The sequence below is a fragment of the Camelus dromedarius genome, chromosome 2 (assembly GCF_036321535.1).
Source record: "Camelus dromedarius isolate mCamDro1 chromosome 2, mCamDro1.pat, whole genome shotgun sequence".
Taxonomy (NCBI): Eukaryota; Metazoa; Chordata; class Mammalia; order Artiodactyla; family Camelidae; genus Camelus; species Camelus dromedarius.
This window is the reverse complement of record NC_087437.1, coordinates 28,446,533-28,467,032: the sequence shown is the minus strand read 5'-3', so window position 1 is coordinate 28,467,032 and position 20,500 is coordinate 28,446,533. Positions and strand designations below refer to the sequence as shown.

General features: G+C 36.0%; 1 protein-coding gene across 18 annotated transcripts in view; it reads right to left on the bottom strand.

Annotated features, from left to right (window-relative positions):
• Window positions 1-20,500, bottom strand: part of MBNL1 (muscleblind like splicing regulator 1) — a 190,390-nt gene that overhangs the window by 116,966 nt on the left and 52,924 nt on the right. The window lies entirely within an intron of this gene.

Here is a 20,500-nt window from a genome sequence, read left to right as displayed (position 1 = left end):
TCCAATAAATAAAAAGTATCTAGAAAAATTATCAATGAAATATAAAATCTATTTTTCACACAGATTGCAAATATAAAGTTAAAGAAAAGCAGCTGGTGATTAGCAAGCAAGAAAGATAAATCCTACACAAATTTGTTTAGCGGTTTGGCAACCTTAAACCAGTATGTCCCCATTTTTTTTTTGGCATGTGGCATGTTATTGAATCTGGCTCTTATGAACCTGCAGCCTATCTATTAGTTAACAGAATCCTGGCTTAAATAGGCTCCATAGAAAAAATTTATTAGCACTACTTTTTGCTACTTAATACAGATGCAAGACAAAGGCAAAAGACGCTTCCGAGCCTTGTTAGAGTCTGTGTGTGTTGTTTTCTGATGATCTTGTCTCAAAAGTAGGTCCCAGGCATCTTTTATTGGGTCAATTTAACTATTGATTTCTACTCATAATGCTTATCAATGGCAGGAAAATGTCACTTTTTCAGTCCACTGCCTTAGGGGAGAAAAATTCACAGAGTAAAGGATTAAAAATGAAAAAACACAAACAACCAATTTTGCTACTTAACTAAATCGACTTTTTTTTTTTCAGCCCAGTTATCAAACTGAGATGAGACTACAGGTGTATATTTTTAGCTTTGTGATATCACAATTAGTTGAGCAGAGAAAACTCAAGTCAAATGATTTTAGCGTCCTACATACAATGCTAGTTTCTGTTTCCTTGAATGAAAGAGGCCTTTCAAAGAGGCGACTATGTCAATTTTTAAAGAAACGTATGGCCTTATTTACAACTATAATGACTATAATTAGTTTATTTTTTATAAACCTTAAGGGTGGGGGCAAGGAAGGTTGTGGCATGGATCTGGAGTTACTATTTCAGCTGGCATTCCACATCTCATCCCATTTCAAAATCAATACAAATAAAGTAGTATTTATTGGAAGCTGACCATATGTTAGGCTTATGGGTAGGTATTAAGAGATCCCAATGACAAAGGGACACTCTCTGCTTTCAAAAAGTTTCCAGACAGAGGACATGGAGGTAAAAACCTAACTACAATGGTCTATATAAATACACTAGGAGTATGACCAAGTTCTAACATACCTCTCCCGTCACTGCATTTTTATGTAGTAAAATAACCTAGCCAGTCATGTATGTGTGTTCATATTTCTGTATTATGGTAATATTACCTGGCTTATTACAATCGTATCTAAAACAAGGGCGGATAGGCGTTAAGTTACAGATTAAGAGACTGTCCTAGGTGATAACTGATATATCCAGACTTAAAAAAAAAAAATCTCAAGATAAAACAAATATCACCATCTCTTCCAGTTAGTTTAAAAGTAGATCCAGCTATATGTTCTTCTGAAATTAACATGTTACTGTGTGCCATACAAACAATTAGCAAGATTTGAAATGCAGAAATACAAAATTATGGATTAAAAAAAAAAAACTCCTTAAAATTTTAGTGATGAAGAATGGCACATCAGGCTCCATCAGCTGTCTCTTGAGCATTTTAACTACTTCCCAATTTGCAAGATTAGAAAATTGGACTAGCCTCATAATCATCAGCAAATATAAAACATAATCCATGTAGTACGAAGGTGTTCTCTTCTGAGCCTTGTATGAAGACGTTCACCGATGAAGACAATAAGTACTGCTTTATGCCAGGGGGAGATACTCTACAGACCTTGAATCTGCTTAAGATTATTATCATGGCCTTACCTTCTCCGAACGCACACTTTGCAGAAAAGCATGCCAACTCTAATGTAATCGGTCAGGAGGACTTATTCTCCAAGTAGGTAACACTTACAAACTGTGAAGCTCCTTGAAGAGGGCCAGTAAGTCTCCAGAAGTAACAGATCTTACTGTTCAAGTGGAGATCGCAGCATTTGTTACCAGCTACATAATTATGCCACTCTAACCCTTAATGAGCCTGAAGTACTAAATTTTTAATCCCTCCTGATGATCCTCTTCAAAGTGGATAAATGTAGGTTTCTTCCCAATCAAATACTTAATTGCTAGGACTACAGGCATCAACACATAATCTGGATCTTTTTTGACTGCAGAACTTTTCAGTTCTTTTTAAAATAGCTTATGACACAGCTCCTAAAATAATTATTAGAGGGAAGAAATAATGAGCAAATTAACAAGTGGCAGGGCCTAGGCATTTATACTTTTGGGAGCTTGGACTCTCTCTTCTACTTCAGGTTGAAGATTTGCAACACTGTAAAGTTTTCATGCTTGGAAGACAAAACATGTATTCATTCATTCATTCATTCATTCATTTATACCTCTCTCTCTCTCTTTCTTTTTTAATGGAGGTACTGGGGATTGAACCCAGGACCTCGTGGATGCTAAGCATGCACTCTACCACTGAGCTATACTCTCCCTCCAACTTTCCTTTTCTCTAAAATTAGAGTGTGGAAAAATTTAAGTGCAACAGAGATACATGAATTTCCCTAAAATAGCGTGTATCTTTGTTATTGTTATTAGTTCTGTGATAAAAACACCAGTAGTTACAGTTGCAGTCTGGATCCCAGAAATGTCCCTCTCACAACAAACACCAACACTAATCAATGCTCTTCTCAATATTCTCAGCAGAGTGAAAAAAAATATGGAAAAATGAAACACCGATGATGTTGCTACCCTGGTAGTATCACTTCTCATAAACCTTTGAAGAATAAATACTATTTTATGTAAGCATGACACTTCCCCAACAAAGCACTCTCACTAACAGCGAGTTAATACTGTTACAAAAATAACTGTGTATTGTTCCACTGCCCTGATCAATTATCATTCCCCTCTGAGACATGGGCTGTCCGTATAATCACCATTATCAGGAAGCCTGGCCAGGTCCCTGTGTGCCTGCCTGCACAAGATAACACACAAAACATGGCATGAGAGTAAATAAAAGGCCTGCTCCAGAGGTGCACACCAACAGAACATAAACAGTTCATTACAGTGGCAGAGCAATTTAACTGGATGAGTCCCTCCATAAATGAAGGGTGCTGGATTCCTTAGAGAAATAGTTTATTATGAACAGTTATATGTCACTATCTAACAAATGTCCTATTACATGAAAAAAAAATTCTCTAATGAATTTAAAAGCACATAAAACCTGCTCACAATTATTGGTCATGGTCAGGAAGAAACATTGCTTTCAACTCACTAACAGTGAATGCCAAGGACATTCAAAACACTCTACATAGAGAGGTGACTAATGTTAGCTTCACATTCATAAGGAACTTATAAACTAGTGGGAAAAAGAAACATAAAAAAATGAGCTACAGAATCAGGTATAATGTGATTTATTCTGTAATACACAAAATGGTAGGAAAATGTAGAGAAGAAAAGTTATTCATGAAGTATGTCTCATTTGATGATCACTGTATAATGAGGCCTCTTATGAGTTAAGAGCACAGAGCGAGAACTAAATATCTCATCTATCATCTGCAACCACAGGATGGCTACAGATGCACGAGTTTAACAAAAAACAAACAAAAAAGCATTCTATAAGAATCACTCGGCTATACAGAATTTAAAATACAGGGTACTGTATATTATTTTAATTTTAAACTGTATCCTACACATGCTTTTGTTAGTAAATTTTATTATAAACTTAAGTATACTTTTTTTTTTGGGGGGGGAGCCTGCTATTAAACAGCAAAACACTATAAACTTTTAATGCCACCAGTAATCGAGGCATGAGAATAGTCAAGAAAGTTAAGCACCTTCATAGCAATGAGTAACACTGACGCGACCTTAACTAAAAGTCGTTATCCTCAACCAGGTGTGTCATAATGCCTTATTCGTAAAACGAAGACATCATACTCCAGTTTTTGCTGTGACCTATCCAGTCATATTTAAGGGTCTGGTGATCTCAGGATCTTTATGAACATGATTAAGCCTTAACCTCACCAGTGGCTCCTCAAGTTTCCTAATCTGTAGAGCAAATGGACTGCACGACACCATCTCTAAAGACTCTTCCTCTCCTACAAGAGTCGCTCTGGTTAAAAACTTCAGTGGAGCCACAGATGACTCTCAATTTTCTTTCAAGCTACTTCAGAAATGCTAGAAACACTTCCAATATTACAAATAAAAATAAGGTTACTGGGTTAGATTTCAAATCTTAAATACTAACCTGATACTGAAAAATCATCATAATCAGGAGTCCTTGACTAGCCAGGATATTACAATTTGGAAGCTGACTGCCATCTGTGAATGACTGCAGACTATCTTTTTTTCTTAATCTGTATTGATTTTATTTCTATTCTTCACATTGACATAATAGCTAGTCATGGCTTGGAAACGAGATTTGCAGCCTGTCCTTCCAAAGATCTATGCAGTAATGATAAACCCAGCGGTTGGAATCCATCAAGCTCACACTGAGCACAGTCACTGGGGGAAAAGTTGCTGCTGGACAATGCATCTTTTCAAACCACCTAGAACAGAATCTGTAAATCCACAAATGATTTTCCATCGATCAAGGCCTATTTTCACTCAAATGCAGTTTAGAACCACACAGTGGAATAAATCTGAAGCAACCTGATAAACCTAAAACATTCTTTAAGTTTATGATGATATAGTTTTACAAATGCTAATTAAATTATATGGAATTAAACACACACACACACACACACACACACACACACACACAGAAGTTCAAAAAATAGAAAGGCCAAAGTTCCGCCAAAGTGGTTAAAGTGTGCAATGGGGTTACATAATTTCTTGTTGAGTTTCAAGACGACATTCATTAAATAACTGGAGATGTATGAAGCAGTATCCTTTTAAGGAGTTCTGTCATAAGATAAACACATTTTAGTGATCAAATCACTTTCAGAATGCTTGTAACTTGAGATTTCATTTTTCTTCCAACAGTGACCTGTTTTTCTCTAGAACAGTTACTAAGAAAAATATTTTTGAGCGAGTCTTAAGAATGACTTCCTTAGAAGCCCTTTCCTTTGTACTATTAAACAGTCTGGAAAACTGCTTGCTTGACTCATTCATGCTGTCAAAATATACTACAGGCTAAGGCTGACCATCAAATTCCCCTGATTCCTAGAACAGCACATAGAATTTATGCATGAAGTTCTAAAGGAATGACATTTGGAGTTTTAGGATCACTTTCGTGTGTTGATAGTTTATAAAAGCATATCCACCCAGGCTAGTCTATTTATTTGCTAAGCCTGAGGACTGCCACTTTTTTGCAAGAAAAGTTCCATTCATTTAAACCCATGATGAGTTAGAAATTCAAAAAGAAGATGTTAGAACTATTTGGAGATTCCTCTATTTGCAGTTATTTGGAGATAACAAGATGAAATGAAATATGTGAACATATGGAATCCTTAACAAAAGTAAAATAATTATGAGGTCAACCAGTCATCACCGGAACTCTACACTTGTTAATACACATCATGGTAAGAATCTTAAAAGTAACACTTACTCTTTTACCAACTGCTATTTTATTATAATTAATAGAGGAGATGCAGCAAAATGGAAGACATGCAACAAAATGGGAACCTGCTAATTACAATTCACGTACATCAAGTAGCATTTTTTTAGGGAACAGAAGTCAGAGGGAGTGTTATTCAGAGAGAAAAAAATATTTTTAAATCGGAAAGCTAGCAGGGACATTAATGAATCAGAGTGACTCCACCTTCTAACTATGAATAAGGAATTAAGTAGGTGACAAGGTTATTTCATTTTTTAAGTCGTGTTTTGAAATGTATCCACAGTGCTAATCAGAAAGCAAAGGCAGCCCTATATGAGAGTCTGGAGCAGGTAAAGATTTCCAGATGGTCTTATCCTTGGGAGAAAAATCCATCTTCTATATGGATTGAGAAGTCACGGCAAACATACTACATCCACTGAACCTCTCAGTAGGATTAAAAGAATAGTTGTTAACCAGGTGCATATAGCTTTTAAAAATATATATCTGGCATATCTCTTGGTTTAGAGAGTCCAACTGCGTCGGTCTAGATAGTGGGGCAAGTGGTAGGGGTGGAGGATGGATACACTTTCCAAGTCTTTTCCGCTTTGTGCAGAAAGCGTGGAAAAGTACCTGAGATGCTGTCTAGCACACAGTAGGCATGCCACATAAGCTGTTGACTCACATGGAATTAAGTGCATCCTACAGTCAGTATGGCTGGTCACTAAGCAAAGGAAAGGGTTGGGGCAGGCAGGTATTTGAAGCAAAGTGGTCCAACTGGCACCATCTCTTATACGCTGCCGACTTTTAATGCTGAGCTTTCACATTTCTGTTTAAAGTTCTGGACTGGCAGGTCTTTTGAGGCCAGGGTTTTAATAGGCATTTCAAAAAAGCCACTCATAATTGTTTACGTTCCCTCATTTTTCACAAATCATATGCTAGGCAAATAAACCAGAAGTGGCAAAAGGTTACAGATCAAAAAGCCCTGGAAGGTATTAACACAGGGAGAAGCAAATAGATTTTGAAAAAGTAAACAAACTTAAACTTTGAGGCCATAATGTGACTAGGAAGGATTAAGAAAGAGCACCTTTATTAACCCAAAAGTTGCTATCATTATCAGTATTTTAATATTTTTCCCAGCCTAGTATCTAATATTTCCGTAAGTGTATGTGTGTGCGTGTGCGTGTGCGTGCATGTGAGTGTGTGTGTGTGAGAGGAAAATGCACAACTCTTTGACTGCTGATATTATCTGTAGAAACTTGTCTGCTGGAAAATGTTTCTATAACTTTGGTTTGGCTCCTACCTTGGAGCGGATCAGAAATAAAAACTTTTCCATGGATTAGAGCCAACTGAGCTGCTAAAACAAAAGGTAACATTCATTAGAGGACCACGGTACCATGATCTCATTCTGAAGGTTACTTTTTTTACATTAAGTGTGGATTTGTCTAAAGTTTAGAAAACTCAATTAATGTCAAGGAAAATAAGTAAACATTAGCCTTACCTTAAATGTTATTGTTTGCATGGAAAAATATTTTTAGCTAAGAAACATGAAACAAAAAGTAGACAAAAAGAATTTGTCCTATTCCTAGCTTAATCGTTAGCTTAATTTTCTTAATTTTCCCCCCAAATGTTAGCACCTACAGACCCATACACATCCTGCATGTAATTTCTACTTGTATCCAATAATATGTGGTTTCAACATGAAACCATTCTTAAAAACAAGAGATTTTTTTCCTCAATAAAATGCGAGCATCTAAGGGTGTTACCTCCCTTGATTTTTAAAAGAGACATAGGGGAAAATCCCAGCTTTTACACATCTGCTAACTAAGGATCAATTAACCATTTAATGCCAGGAAGGACTAACTGCACACTTTTTTTTAGCATTGCTAAAAATTGCTGAAAACAAATTTTATGTTTCCTGCCCTCAGAGGTCCTCCTGTACTTTCTCCTAATTGTTTCACAACATGTTTAAAGCCTAAATAGCCAGCTCAATTAAACAGGCTACAAGCATCTCCCTCAAACGTGTTTGATCCTCTTTCAACATCAAGTAATGCAATTAGCTCATTCCCACATACTAAATCAATACACAGCAGAACAGAATGGGCAATAATCAATAGCCTTAACAAGAAGGCAGTGGCATGGCTCAATAAATCAAATCGTAAGTGCACAAATCCTACTTGGAATTAGAATATAACAAAATGCACACACAACTGCAAAGGAGAACCTTAGGGCTAGCCATAGGAAACTCCGAAGCTACACTATTTCTGAAGAGACAATAAAATCAGGAAGCTGAAGTATTTCCCCCCAACTTGCTGCAAAAACTACATACTCTCTCGTTTCTAACCAAAGTCAACAGTCTCAGACCTGTGTATTAGGCCAGCACCTTTAAATATCGTGGAGCAAAAGAGACCATTTCACTGGACTAGAATTGGACTCCTGTCAGTGCTGAGGAATAGTGAAAGGGGAAAAAAAGGGGGAAAAAAAAGAGGATGTGATAAGTGGAATCGCTCAGACTTGGATGGTCCTTTACACCCCTGAGGAAGTAAGTGGTAAATATTTTACCAAGTAAGGTTATACAGATATAAAAAGCACAGAGTAGGGATGGTGCAAATCATGAAAAACGACTTCAATATTTAACCTCCTGTGCAGGTACTTTACTGAATAAACAATTTTATTTTTGAAACAAAGTCTTAGGTGAGTGTTTGGGGAAGAAATTTACACAAACAATGCAATATTTGAAATAACAAATATGAATTATTTAGTTTAGACCAACATAGAGCTAAAGAGGCATTAGTTTTAAATGAAATTAAACTTGGAACAGATGGTTACAACCACTTTCCATTCATAAATAACTGCATTTATGAAACGGGTTTTCAGGCACAGACAATGATATAAATACTGACTTATTTTATTAATACTACTTCAGTGAGCTCAAGGTCAAGTGGTACGCACGTTAAAGGTTACGAGGCGTTTTCTCTTGATAACAGGTGAGTAAGTTAGTACGTGATAATGCACGTTTATACACATTCCATGTAAGTCTTTTTTAAATTTTCTAATCAAATAATGGATAAACACCTGTAGTACAATAAGCAAATCAATGTGACATTTCTTCTGACACAAGGAAAGTTCTCATAAGGAGAAGATAACTGAGACTGAACTCCAGCATTCAGACAACACCAGGACCAGCTACTAGGCATGGAATGTTTACATTGGGCGAGATATTGCATGGAGTGATGTATATTATGTAAATGATTTCACTGAATCCTCACAAACCTTCAAAGCAGGTATCATCAGTCCCATTTCATAGAGGAGGAAACTGAGACTTGGGGAGGAGAAGTGATTGGCACAAAGTCACCAGGAAGTGACTGACAGAATCAAATCCAGACCTAACTGCATTCACGGTTTTGGCTCTTAACCAGGTCCTACTCTGCCCTGAACACTTTTTTACTTATATATTTTTGCATAGGGCTTTTTGCAATTATTCTGCAGATGCTACTTCAATTAAAAATTCCAGGGTAGCATTGAGACTAAGTGAAAACCATCAGTGGCCACATTCTCATTACTCCTGGCATCAATATTATTTGCTTTAAAATAGTGTTTATTGTAAACTTCATCCCAAGAAGAAGAGCATAAAGGTCAATCTAGACACTCAAAAAACACAAAAAGAAAAAAGAAAAAAAAGTAAAACTATAAAGCAAACCAAATGAAAAAAATGCCAAACGAAATGAAATCAAAAGGCAAGGAATACCGCTCACTTTTCCCTGTGATCAATTTGGTTTTGAACACAAAATAAGTTTGACTTCTATACCAATGCTGACCCATTATGTTAGATTTGGCATGCTTCCAGCATTATTAATATAGTAAGTACTATACAAATATACAAGGAATTAAATTAATTACTAAAATTTTATTCCCAGCTAATGTTTAAAATATAGTATTAACAGTTATCAAAAATACCTAAGTGTGACATATAATACGAAGACATATGAATCACTGTCAATGAGGTGGGTGAATGGTTTAATCTAGATTTTAATTTCTTACAGTACAACTTACAAAGACTTAGAAAGATTCAGACACAGTTTTTTGTTTCCAATATTACTATAAATGCCCAGTAAAATTCATGAAATATGAAGAAGGAACTCTCAGCTACTTACAAAATAATGTCTCATAGTTTCTATGTATTAGAAAAATATCAGTTATACTACTTCCTTGAATAAGAAAGGATATTCTATTTTATGCAAAAAAAATCATAAAGATAATTATGAAATGAAAACCTCCTTATCTGGTGCCCTGCACTTCACTTCCAAGCTTTGTCTTGGAATTCTGAAAACTCTCATTTGTTTTTTTCCCAGAACAGCCTATTCTTCTGATTTTCTATACTGTTTCCATTCTGGCATGACTTTCAAAATTCTTCCTGACCTAAGGTTTAGACTCTCTATCTTATCAAACTTCTAGTTAAAAACTTAGTAAAAATTTCCATTTTAAATTTAAAAATCTGATTAGTGATAATACAGGGACGGTTTTCTGAAATAAGAAAAAGTGTGAGTGATCATGATCATGCTTTTAGAAGCATAGTTGTCTTAAACTCAAGAGTGAAGGCTGAAATCCCAGGTTCTGAAGACAGGCTGCCTGTGCTGAACCCCGGTTCGACTGCTCCTGAATGTTGAAACCCACACAGGTTACTTCATCATTCTGAGCCTTGTCGTTTTATATAATAGATGATGATCGAATGAGGGGAGGAAAATTAACCATTTCTACACGTGGTACCTGAACACCAATCTGAGTTAGGTTTATCTTGCTGAATTATGAATATGATAATGGATCTGGTACAAATCTCTCACCACATAAACCCGTTCTACTAATACAAGCACAGCTTCTCTAGCAGCAGCATAACCAGAGCTGAGATTCATCTGCTCTCTCATGCTGACTACGTTAACGGCTTCCAGTGTTTTTCACAATAAACCTTCAGACACATATGAGGACATTTAATGTCTACCTACATTTTACGTGGGCAAAATTTGTGTCCTACTGGGATATTTTAATACTAAAGAATAGAAGAGTTAAAACAATGTTTTATTATTCTATGATCATTTTTATCTTCATTGTACTTCTCAGAAGCTTGAAAGCTTACAGTTACCACTAGCTTATCAAGCCTCTAAAAAGGCTCTGTGTGTGACCCTTGAAGCAGAATCGCCTATTGCAGTGTCTGGTACATAGCAGGTAATTAATGATGAAAAGGCGGGAGGGGAGAGAATGGGTTATTTTCCCTTAACTGAGAGGCAGAAGTGGCAAATACTTTGGTCTGCAATTTCTTTCAATTCCTAAACCTTCAATACAAAAATATGTGTTTCTGGTGAAAATCTCTCTTCCAGCATTATTCATTCTTAGCAGGAAACACAGAAGCCAAGAGTAGCTAATAAAGACTCTAAAAAACAGTAATAATATTTTTGCATTTCTCACTATGGACATCTAACCCAGTATATGTTACACGTTAAGCTACTATATGTTAATCATAGGTTAAAGATTTGCTGGGGACCTACTTAAGTAGTCTACCATGCAAAAATTTGCCACAAAGATGACTCTTCTTCAATGTGGATATGACTCTTTAGTTTATCTGAGTTTAAGATGAGTTTGTTTTTGAGGGTTTTTTTTTTTTAAATATATTGGGTTTTTTTAAAATGTACATTTGTTTTCAATTTATCACTGTGCTATGACTCAGAGAAGGCAGTATCTGGCAGTAATATTTCATAATAGTGAAAAAAATTAAATAAATAAAATCATGATGATAATTTTTTTTCTCATGGCTAGATTTAGATTTTATTAGTTTCCACTTAGCCATGAAGAGATAAGAGATAATGTGAAGAAAGATAGTTCATTCACGGCACAGATCTTTCTTAACAGGATTCTTTATATAAATAATGAATTCTTTAGTTACTTATTTCTCCATGGTTCATTTCTTGGTTGCCTCCCTTAAAAGAGAATTGTTTTATGAAAAGCAATGTCGTCTCCAAAGAGGAATCTTATTTCAGGCATGATAAATTTGGCTCTGTTTTTCTCTGAAACCTTTTTTTTTTTTAACTTGGCCCATTTGGTAAGTTAACACTGTTTAGTTCTAAAAGCTTCCTGGGATTGGAAGATGTTACTAGACTTAAATTTTTCAGTCCATGAACGACTTCAGAATATTAGATGAGCAAAGATATCTGAAAGCAAATTATCCTCTGAATGCAGTAACACGGAAAAGAATGAATTACAGATGTAATTTATCCGTCACAAGCAGATCCTAAACACTGATTATGTCCGGGCTTGTGCAGAAAATTGAAAATGATAGAAAAGCTTCCCAGTTTTTCTAACTTTAATTTTCCATGTTTTACTTTGTGTAATTTACTGTCAACTATTAACAGCAGATGCTTCTTGCCTTATTTGAGAACAGCCTGGACTTAAGTATTTAAGTGATTGTGAAAACCAGAAGCCTCCACAGTAAATCTGAATTTTATACAAGAGATAAATTCTAACATAAGAAGCCTGGAGTCATATGGGGTCTTGAGAAAACAGTGCTGGATCTCAATAAACAGTGAGTTTCAACCTAACATTAACAGAAATTAAAATATAAATATTGTTGAATAAACTGAGATAGCATCAGAAGAATCCTTCTGGGCCTAAAATTGCAACCCAGAGTTGAAATACAGGTAAGTCCCAACAGACCAGAGGTGGTGGTGCAGGCAGAGCCGCCCCTGTCCAGCGGCCCGTGGCGGTGAGAACTCTTATTGGGGATTCCCTCCAGTTCTTCTCTTCCCACTTGTGGTCTCAGAATTAGTAGTTGTGACAGGGAAGGGAGGGAAAAAGGAAAGATAAACCACCAGAGACATTTTTCTCTCTTCACCAAGTTTCTCTTCCAATGACCCTCCAGTTGCTATTGGGAAGTTCCCCCTCTGAACTCCACCCCGCCTCCCAGCACTGATCTCCCGGTAAGCTATCTGCCCTGGACGGCTGTGTTTTTACTATCTGCCTTCCCAAAGTTTGACCTAGGAGATGTTTAAGTTATACTCCTTGAATGGTAGGATGCCCAACCCCCATCACCTCCTAAATGTCTTCCTTCTCACATCTGGTTCTTTACTGCTGACCCCTTGACTAAAGCCTGTGATAAAATGGCCAGAAAACAGGCAAACAAAAAAAATTCAGTTTGGTATTTCCCATCATCCACCTATCTTTCCCCATTTCTGCTAGTAATTAGAAAGAAACAGTATCAAAACAAAGCTACACTTTCGATAACTTTAGAAAGTAAAGAGCATGGGAAGAAGCTATTCATTAATATTAAGGTCCACAGTGGACCAGACTCAGGACCAAAAAGCTATACATTTGAAAAGGAAGCAGGTTGAGCCCTTAGGGAAAAAGAAAGGTTACTTAGAAGACATCTTGACAGAGACGTCTTCCCACCCTGGGGAAGCTGTGGACCTCAGCCCCTCATTCTATACCCTGCCATTAGTCCCTATTGATTCTGAGCCACTGACCTATTGAAAGCCAGCCCCTCCATGGCACAGGACGAGCCCAAGCGGAGAGTGAGCAAGCCTCTCACACTGGCTTGCAGAAAGTGTCCAGGAGTTTGGGGAAGGCCACCACCTTTGCATTAGGCCAAGATGAATTTCTAAAGCTGCAAACTGCAAACTGAAACCTGACATACATCTTTTCCATTGAAACAGTGACAAAAGCAACTGGGGTCCATGACACTAGCATTACTTAAGATGTACGGGTAAGGTGGTACTCATGATGCTTCTGGGAAGCCTCCTGGACTTAATGAATAATCAGTTTCCAGGGAACTGTTCGCACTGGACTGTAACTCAAGCATCCTATGGGTTACTCAGGCTTCCCAGGGTCGGCCTAATGACTTAACCACGCTGCTTCTGTGGGAAAGTGCTCTCCAAAGAATTAAAACTTTGGAATATGGCTTTTTTATGCATTGGGGGATAACTATATAGTTTATACAGTGGCTGCTTATTTTAACATGATTAATTTAAAATGTTTTTCCTCCCTGGCCATATATTTAAAACAGATATATAATCTTTAAAAGTTGTTAGCATTCTTGCTGCTGTTTTGTGTTCACTCATTGATTCATCTGCTGACTTAAAATATACTTTTGAGTATTTACTGTTTTAGGCCCTATGCTGCAAATCTGCCTTAAATATTAATTTTTATTCTTAAGCACTGCTGTTCAGGTGTTTTCTTTGCTGAATCCTTGGGATGTGGATATGTATATTAAGAAGCATTGTTTTAAAGGCAAGTGGTTAAAAGGGCAGGCATGAAATCAGGTTACCAGGCTTGGAGCTCACATTTTACTGGCTAAGTGACTTTGTGAACATCACTTAACTTCTCTGTACTTCAGTGTGGCCATCTGAGGAATGGAAGTAATACCGGTAACTCATCAAAGAGTTTTTGTGAGGACTAAATGCTATGAAAAAATTAAAAGCATTGAAAATACTGACCAGCATAGAGTAATTTTAACTCATTTTATTTTGCTTCATACAAAGGAAATAGAAATAAAGTGTATTTGCAGAAGAAACAGAAATAAGACATCAGAGTAACTACAGATTCTTTTGTCAAAATCATCTGGGACCTATTTTTTTATGACATGCATTCCTGTTATATTCCAGTTATAAATATTTAACTGTATATATAAATATGCACTAGCAATAGGAAAAATAAAAAATGAAGCAAACAATTTTCTTCTTCTATATAAGTAAAAATAAATCCATTTGTGATATGCTAGATTTTTATTGATGAAATATGTCATGATTTGAAAGGAAAAAAAAAAAAGGACAACTCTAATCAACCAAGACAGAACTCATGACAGATTTGCCAAGATAAGGAGCTACAAGTTTCTCTTCAGAAGTGATCTCCCCTCAACTACCCCCAGACTCAGGTGCTTGTCAGGGAGAGTTACTTGATTCTGGAAGTTTTCTGGCGGGGGAAAGAAATCTCTCTAACTCTCATCCCAGTGACTGCCTTTTGAATATCCATTTCCCCAACCTCTACCTAAACTACTCAGAGGCTTGGTTTCAATCAGGGCAACAGTTAAGACTATAGTTTCCAGCTATCCTTGTTGCCAGTGAAAGACCAGGATAAATCACTGGGTGAAGCTTAGAGGACTTTTGCTAAAAGGAGCCTAAGTGGGCTGGGCTGTGGTCTCTTTTGCCCTTGCCCCTTCCTGCTTTCTGGAATGCAGATATAATGGCTAGCACCGCGGTAGCCATCTTGCAATTTTTAAATAAACCTACGGTGGGAAGCCATGTGCTCCTCAGGACTTAAGAGTGAAGAAGCCTAAGTTCTAGCGATTGTGAAGTCATCACATAGGCCTGGACAGCAACTGAAATATAAACCCTTAATTTGTTTATGCCACATGCTGAGGGGAGGCATCTCTGTTACTCAATGTTGAGTGTACTTCCATAAAGACAAAATGTCTAAATCATTTCTGTGTGACTCCAGAGAGGAATACAAAGAGGGATCAGAACCAACAGTTCTGAAGCTGGGTAGCGAGAAGCTGGAAAGAACTCAGAGATAACACAAGAAGAAGAATACTGGTCAGAGATGGCCGAGGCCCAGAGGTGTCCGGGATACAGCCTTTCAGTCAAAGAATAATGTATAAGGGGTTATAACTATCAGTATTTTTCAAAACACAAGTGCTAATATAGAAAGTTTTACTTCTAACAAATCAAATTTCACTTTATCTCAAAGTGAAAATCTTTCAAGAAGGTGCCAAAAGTATAAATAATGCTGTAGGGGATGTGCAGTTGATGTTATTTGTATAAGAAATATAGCATTAGATTAAAACCTCTGAGGTTGTTTATTATAAATAAGTATTAGAATACGATGTCCTCATTAGAACTACTCTTGTTTATAGTGAAAGTCACCAAGAAATCACTATTCTAACAATCCACCACACTTCAAACAACTAAGTATTTCTAACAAGCCTTTCCAGTTGCTTTTACTGAAGTTTCTGCATATTAATAACTATCATCAGTGCTAAATCAAAGACCATCTACGTAGTTATCCACTTCCACTGACGGTCATAATTTGGGGGCTTGTTAACATAGAAATTGCTCCCCTCTTTACAAGCACGACAGAATGTGTTTCTGCTAAAGTTAAAAAAAAAAAACCCTCAAAATTTGCTCAATAGGATCTCTTTGTAAAAAAAATAAGAAGCTTTGTCTAAGTCTGTGGGAAGACAGAGACACTGCTCAGCATGAAAGGTAACAGATTAGCGACGTTGATAGCTGAAATCCTCTACTTACCCTTGGCAAGGAAAATGACAGGATAAGCCTCCCAAACTAGGTCCCTAGGTGTCTGTGCTGAGTCTGAGAAACATTCAGTTTCTCACCTCTCGCGTGAACTGGGCGCACGTCACACACTTCCTGAATACAAGATTTACCCCGTGCTGCACAGGCTCTTTTAAGTTACAAACAGCCGTTAGCAACAGCCTTGTGCATGGAATTGTTCTGAGGCTATTCGTGGAATCACAATTTTGTGTACGTTTAGAGGACTAAGTTGCAGTTAAAGTTTGAACTTGATTACAAGTGCCACATTGCTTTAGGTTTAAATTGGTTTTAGTTTGTCACACACAAATTGAAGCAAGTTTTTATGAGAAAAAGAAAAAACAGAAGTGGTGTACCAAAATCTTATTAAAGAAAAAAAAAATAATAACTAGTTCTACAATTAGTGCCTTAGGTATCATGATTCATAACACAGCTTGAAATTTGTCCAAAAGTTTTAAAATCTTTATTTAAAAAATGTTATCCTAAAAAGAGTCTAAACTGTAAGAATATAAATAGGTAAATGAGTAAAACTGTATTACCAAAGCAGCTGCAGCTATTGAGAACTGCATTAAAGAAAGAACACAGGGTGCTCTTTACAAAGGTGTAAAGTTTCTGCTTAGAGAATACAATTTGAACTTTCACATGATACGCCCTGGTACACAAGTTATGCTTACAGATAGTTCATCTCCTAAGTCATTAGGAGAAATGAGGGAGTCTTGTGTCAACAGGCCACTGAAAGTTATATTGAAAATGTACCTATAGAGTTACATGTATATATAATACTCTGTCAAAGTTTTAATATCACAAGGGACATGCCACTAGCAAAACAAACAAACAGTAACAACAAAATTCTAGGTAAAAGTTATTCCAATTAGAAGCCTCCTAGATCTAAGTTTTAACTCAGAACTAGATACGTAGCCTGAAATTTGCAGGGTATCATTTTGTCAGAATTAACAGTGAAACTGGTTTAAAAGATGTGATGGAAAAACTGGGGACTTAGAGCACCAGCAACACAGGTAATTGCAACACTGATAAACTGCACTAACAATGGAAGATCTGCTAAATTTTAACTGTAAACACCTTTGAGACCTTTTTATTATGTCCAGTTATGTCACCCTACCCCTGTGTAATCATCTGGAGACTGGTTTATTTGCACTGCTAACTTTGAGTTTTCTAGTTGCTCATTCAGCTGGGTGTTTACATATTTGTGTGTCTTCTAATAGCCGATTTCTCTACTTCATATATTCTGCAAGGTCTTCACAGGGAGTTTAAATGTGTTTATTTGTGCCCTTCATTCCACACCACTTTGCATTGGAATCTGGTCTTCGATGTGTCTGGTAACTTCGATCAGCTAAGCTATCTATATACACAAACACATGTAATGGAAATGAGCAATTAATTATCTTCAGCAAAAATGCCCAATTTGATAAGAGAATGGGACTAAACTTTTCAAGGGTAAAAGAGTTTTGCTAAATTTTTGGAAAATAGATAGTAAACATAAAGGTTATATTCCCCCTCCCTCTGCACCCCCAAAATAAATGGATATTTCAAAAAGAAGAATTCAGTGAGCAAGAGACTATTTTTGTTGATCATATGGTTAAAGCTTATTTTTGATAATATAAATAACTTGGCACCACATTTAAATACATTCTGTAGGGTTTCTCTTATATCAACTACCTAAATTTTAGTTAGATTACCACTGAAGAAATTAGCTAACTTGCCATAAACTATTATTTGAATCATCATTTCTGAAATGTAATATTCTAACAGTAGCTTATAGTGTTGACATTTTTCTTTTAAATTTTTTCTCTTTTGGTATCTCTTTCACAAGCCATACGAAAAACAAAACTCCTCTCCAGCACTAAATAAAGCACCTTTTCAAATGTTCAGGATTTCTGAAGTAGCTAAAACACTCAAGTCTATCATTTGTAAGCAATGTAATTCTCAATATGAATTTACTCTTAGACTGTTGTAAATCAACACAAATATAAAAGCAAAATTGAGAAAAATTAAGTCCTTAAAGTATTTAATTTACAAACGAGCACTCATTATTACAACTTTTGTTCCTTCTTACTTTTATCATTCTATTTCCAATATACTTAATAAGTATACGTATCTGTACCCATACCCCTCATTATCATATATTCTCATTTTAGTTAGCAACATTTATTATGATACAGGACTCTATGTTTTCATGTAGTAAATTCATCTAAGTTAATTATTTAAACTTTAAAATCACCAATATGCAACTAAAATACTATCAGCTGATTTTCTTCCTAGTCCCTTTAGTAATATGCCAATTGATTTCTTTCACATAAATACTTTCTTGAACTGTTCGACTTCTGTTTTTAATGAAATGAATTCTCCTCTTCTGTGTAGAAGTCTGCTATAAACCTAAGTCACCTGGGAGCCTGGCCAAAGTCTGAAACAGCACAGCTGAAGGGTACAGCCATTTCCCAGGGTCCTCTCAGAGAGTATTTGGTTTGCTTTCCTAACTTGCTAAAAATAGTAGATTACACAGGCTACCTCCATCTCAGGGCTCAAGAACTCACAAAAGGCTGGACTATGGGTTGTAGCAATACATAGAACACATTTTATTAAAGAAGTCAGGATATTACAAGTTTTCTAAATTCCTTCTGTTTACTCTCTGAAACAATACAAATGATCTAGCGGTTACTGGCACGGAAACCTCATAATGCTCCCAAATTTCAGAACTTCAGGAATGAGTCACAGGATTACTTTAACTGTTTTAAAATATGTTTTTGATCTATTTTAGCCACAAAATTGAACATAGGAAGACTACTCTCTAAAAGGTAGGATTCTAAATACTATGCCAAGAATCACATCATATGCTAGTTACAGACATACACACACACATATATATGAAACACAGGTTTTGAAATACAAATACTTAGTTACACATTCAAAAAATTTTAAATTAATTCTTAACACAGTTATTTCACTAACATTTAACGAGTTGTGGCTCTGAGGATGAAACTCCACCAGAAGTAAATTTATGTTTATTTTTTCCTCCTTATTCAAATCAAAATGTTTTACCACATTTTTTAGGCACTGTAAATTAAATTTCAGTTTCTCTTAGACAAAGAATAAGGACAACGTTTGCATTGATAAGCTGCTATAACAAGTTCATTTCATAAGTAAATTTAAAATCTTGAAATTATTTATTATTAAAAAAAAGTCCTTGATGTGGCAGTTGAATCTCGTTAACCACACAGCATGTCATTAAGCAATAGTGCTGCTTTACTCAAAGGGGGACTGTTCTGTAGCCACAACTGAGCAGCAACTAAAAAAATATTTTGAGATGGAAAAATAGCAACTGAATTTTAATGTTTCACAATGTTTCCAAATGCTATGGAGGCAGGTCTTCTGCGAAACCACTCAATATCACAGCCAAGTTTAATGCCCTTCATCATGCAGCTACGAGTGTACCATCAACTGTCTACAGGATTAAAAACTGGATTTACTAGTAATTGGGTCAAAACAGGGTTACTTATGGACACAGCTGGTTACCGACAAGTGTAATTAGCCCTTTGCCCCTCATTTTATGGGTCCCGGTCTCTAATTACACTTAAATTCAGTTGGCAGAAATTTAGAACTACACTTTCACAAGGTACAACCACTGTGCCCTTCATCAATACCTTTCAAAGGAGAAAAAGAAAAAGGTCCAGGGGTAATTTATAACTTTAGTGTAATGATCTTTAGAACTATCACATTAAGAATAACATTATAAGATATCTTTGTTGTTGTTAATACCTTCTTTTATATACTACTTTGGAGATAATATCCTTGAGTCTCTGGTAAAAACTTCAGCAAAGTGAGCAGCGCAAACTGGACCAAGAAGCAAATACCTGAAATAGTTAAGTTAACTTATAACATTGGGGTGAGTTATGAGTTAACTTACATGTTACCTATTTCAGTTTATTCACCTCTATGGTATTAAATAAATATTAAAGCATTTTTTTTTTTTTGCAAAAGACAAGGTGGATCTACATGAGGCCTTCACTTCTCTAGATGTGTAGAAATGATAGAGATCCCTTCTCAAAGGTTCAAAGAGTGAATTAAACCAGCACATTAATATTCAGAGGCAATTCAGTTAAACCAAGTAGGCAGAGAGTATCCAGGAAATCTTCACATTTCTAGCCTTGACCTTGCATGTCAAAATAAAGACATGTATGCTTATCTTTTTAAAAGTCTGACTTTTCAAACTTGATAGCTGAAATATGAACCCAATGACATTTCTGAGTGTCAAAATATTCTAAAGTGAGTCTGTTGCATTATGGTCCCCACAAAAGCTAACTTTTAACACTTCTAGCTGAGACTGTTACCAATAAAAACAATAATCAGGATCTAACAGAAAATAAACTGCTAAGTTACTTAACATTAGGATTTTAAAAACTTTTGAAAAATCCAATTAATAATAGTATTAAGGGTTTCTACTGATTTATAAAACTCACATTCAACAAAGTTTATGCTTCAGATAGGGTACTGTAGTAGCACTTCTGAACCTTACTTCTAGTTATATTTTCCACAAAATGCATTGCTTCTGGCCTTAAAATAATATGCTCATGCAATAAAAAGGAAATCCATAATGTCAAAATATTAACATAAAGAGTCTATGCATGTTTAGCTGACTTAAAGTCCGGTATTCTTTTACAACAATACAGCACCTTTACAAACAAGCAAAAACAAATCATCCCCATTCAGCTATTGCCATGGCCTTGTATATGATCTATGCATACGCTCACACACACATATC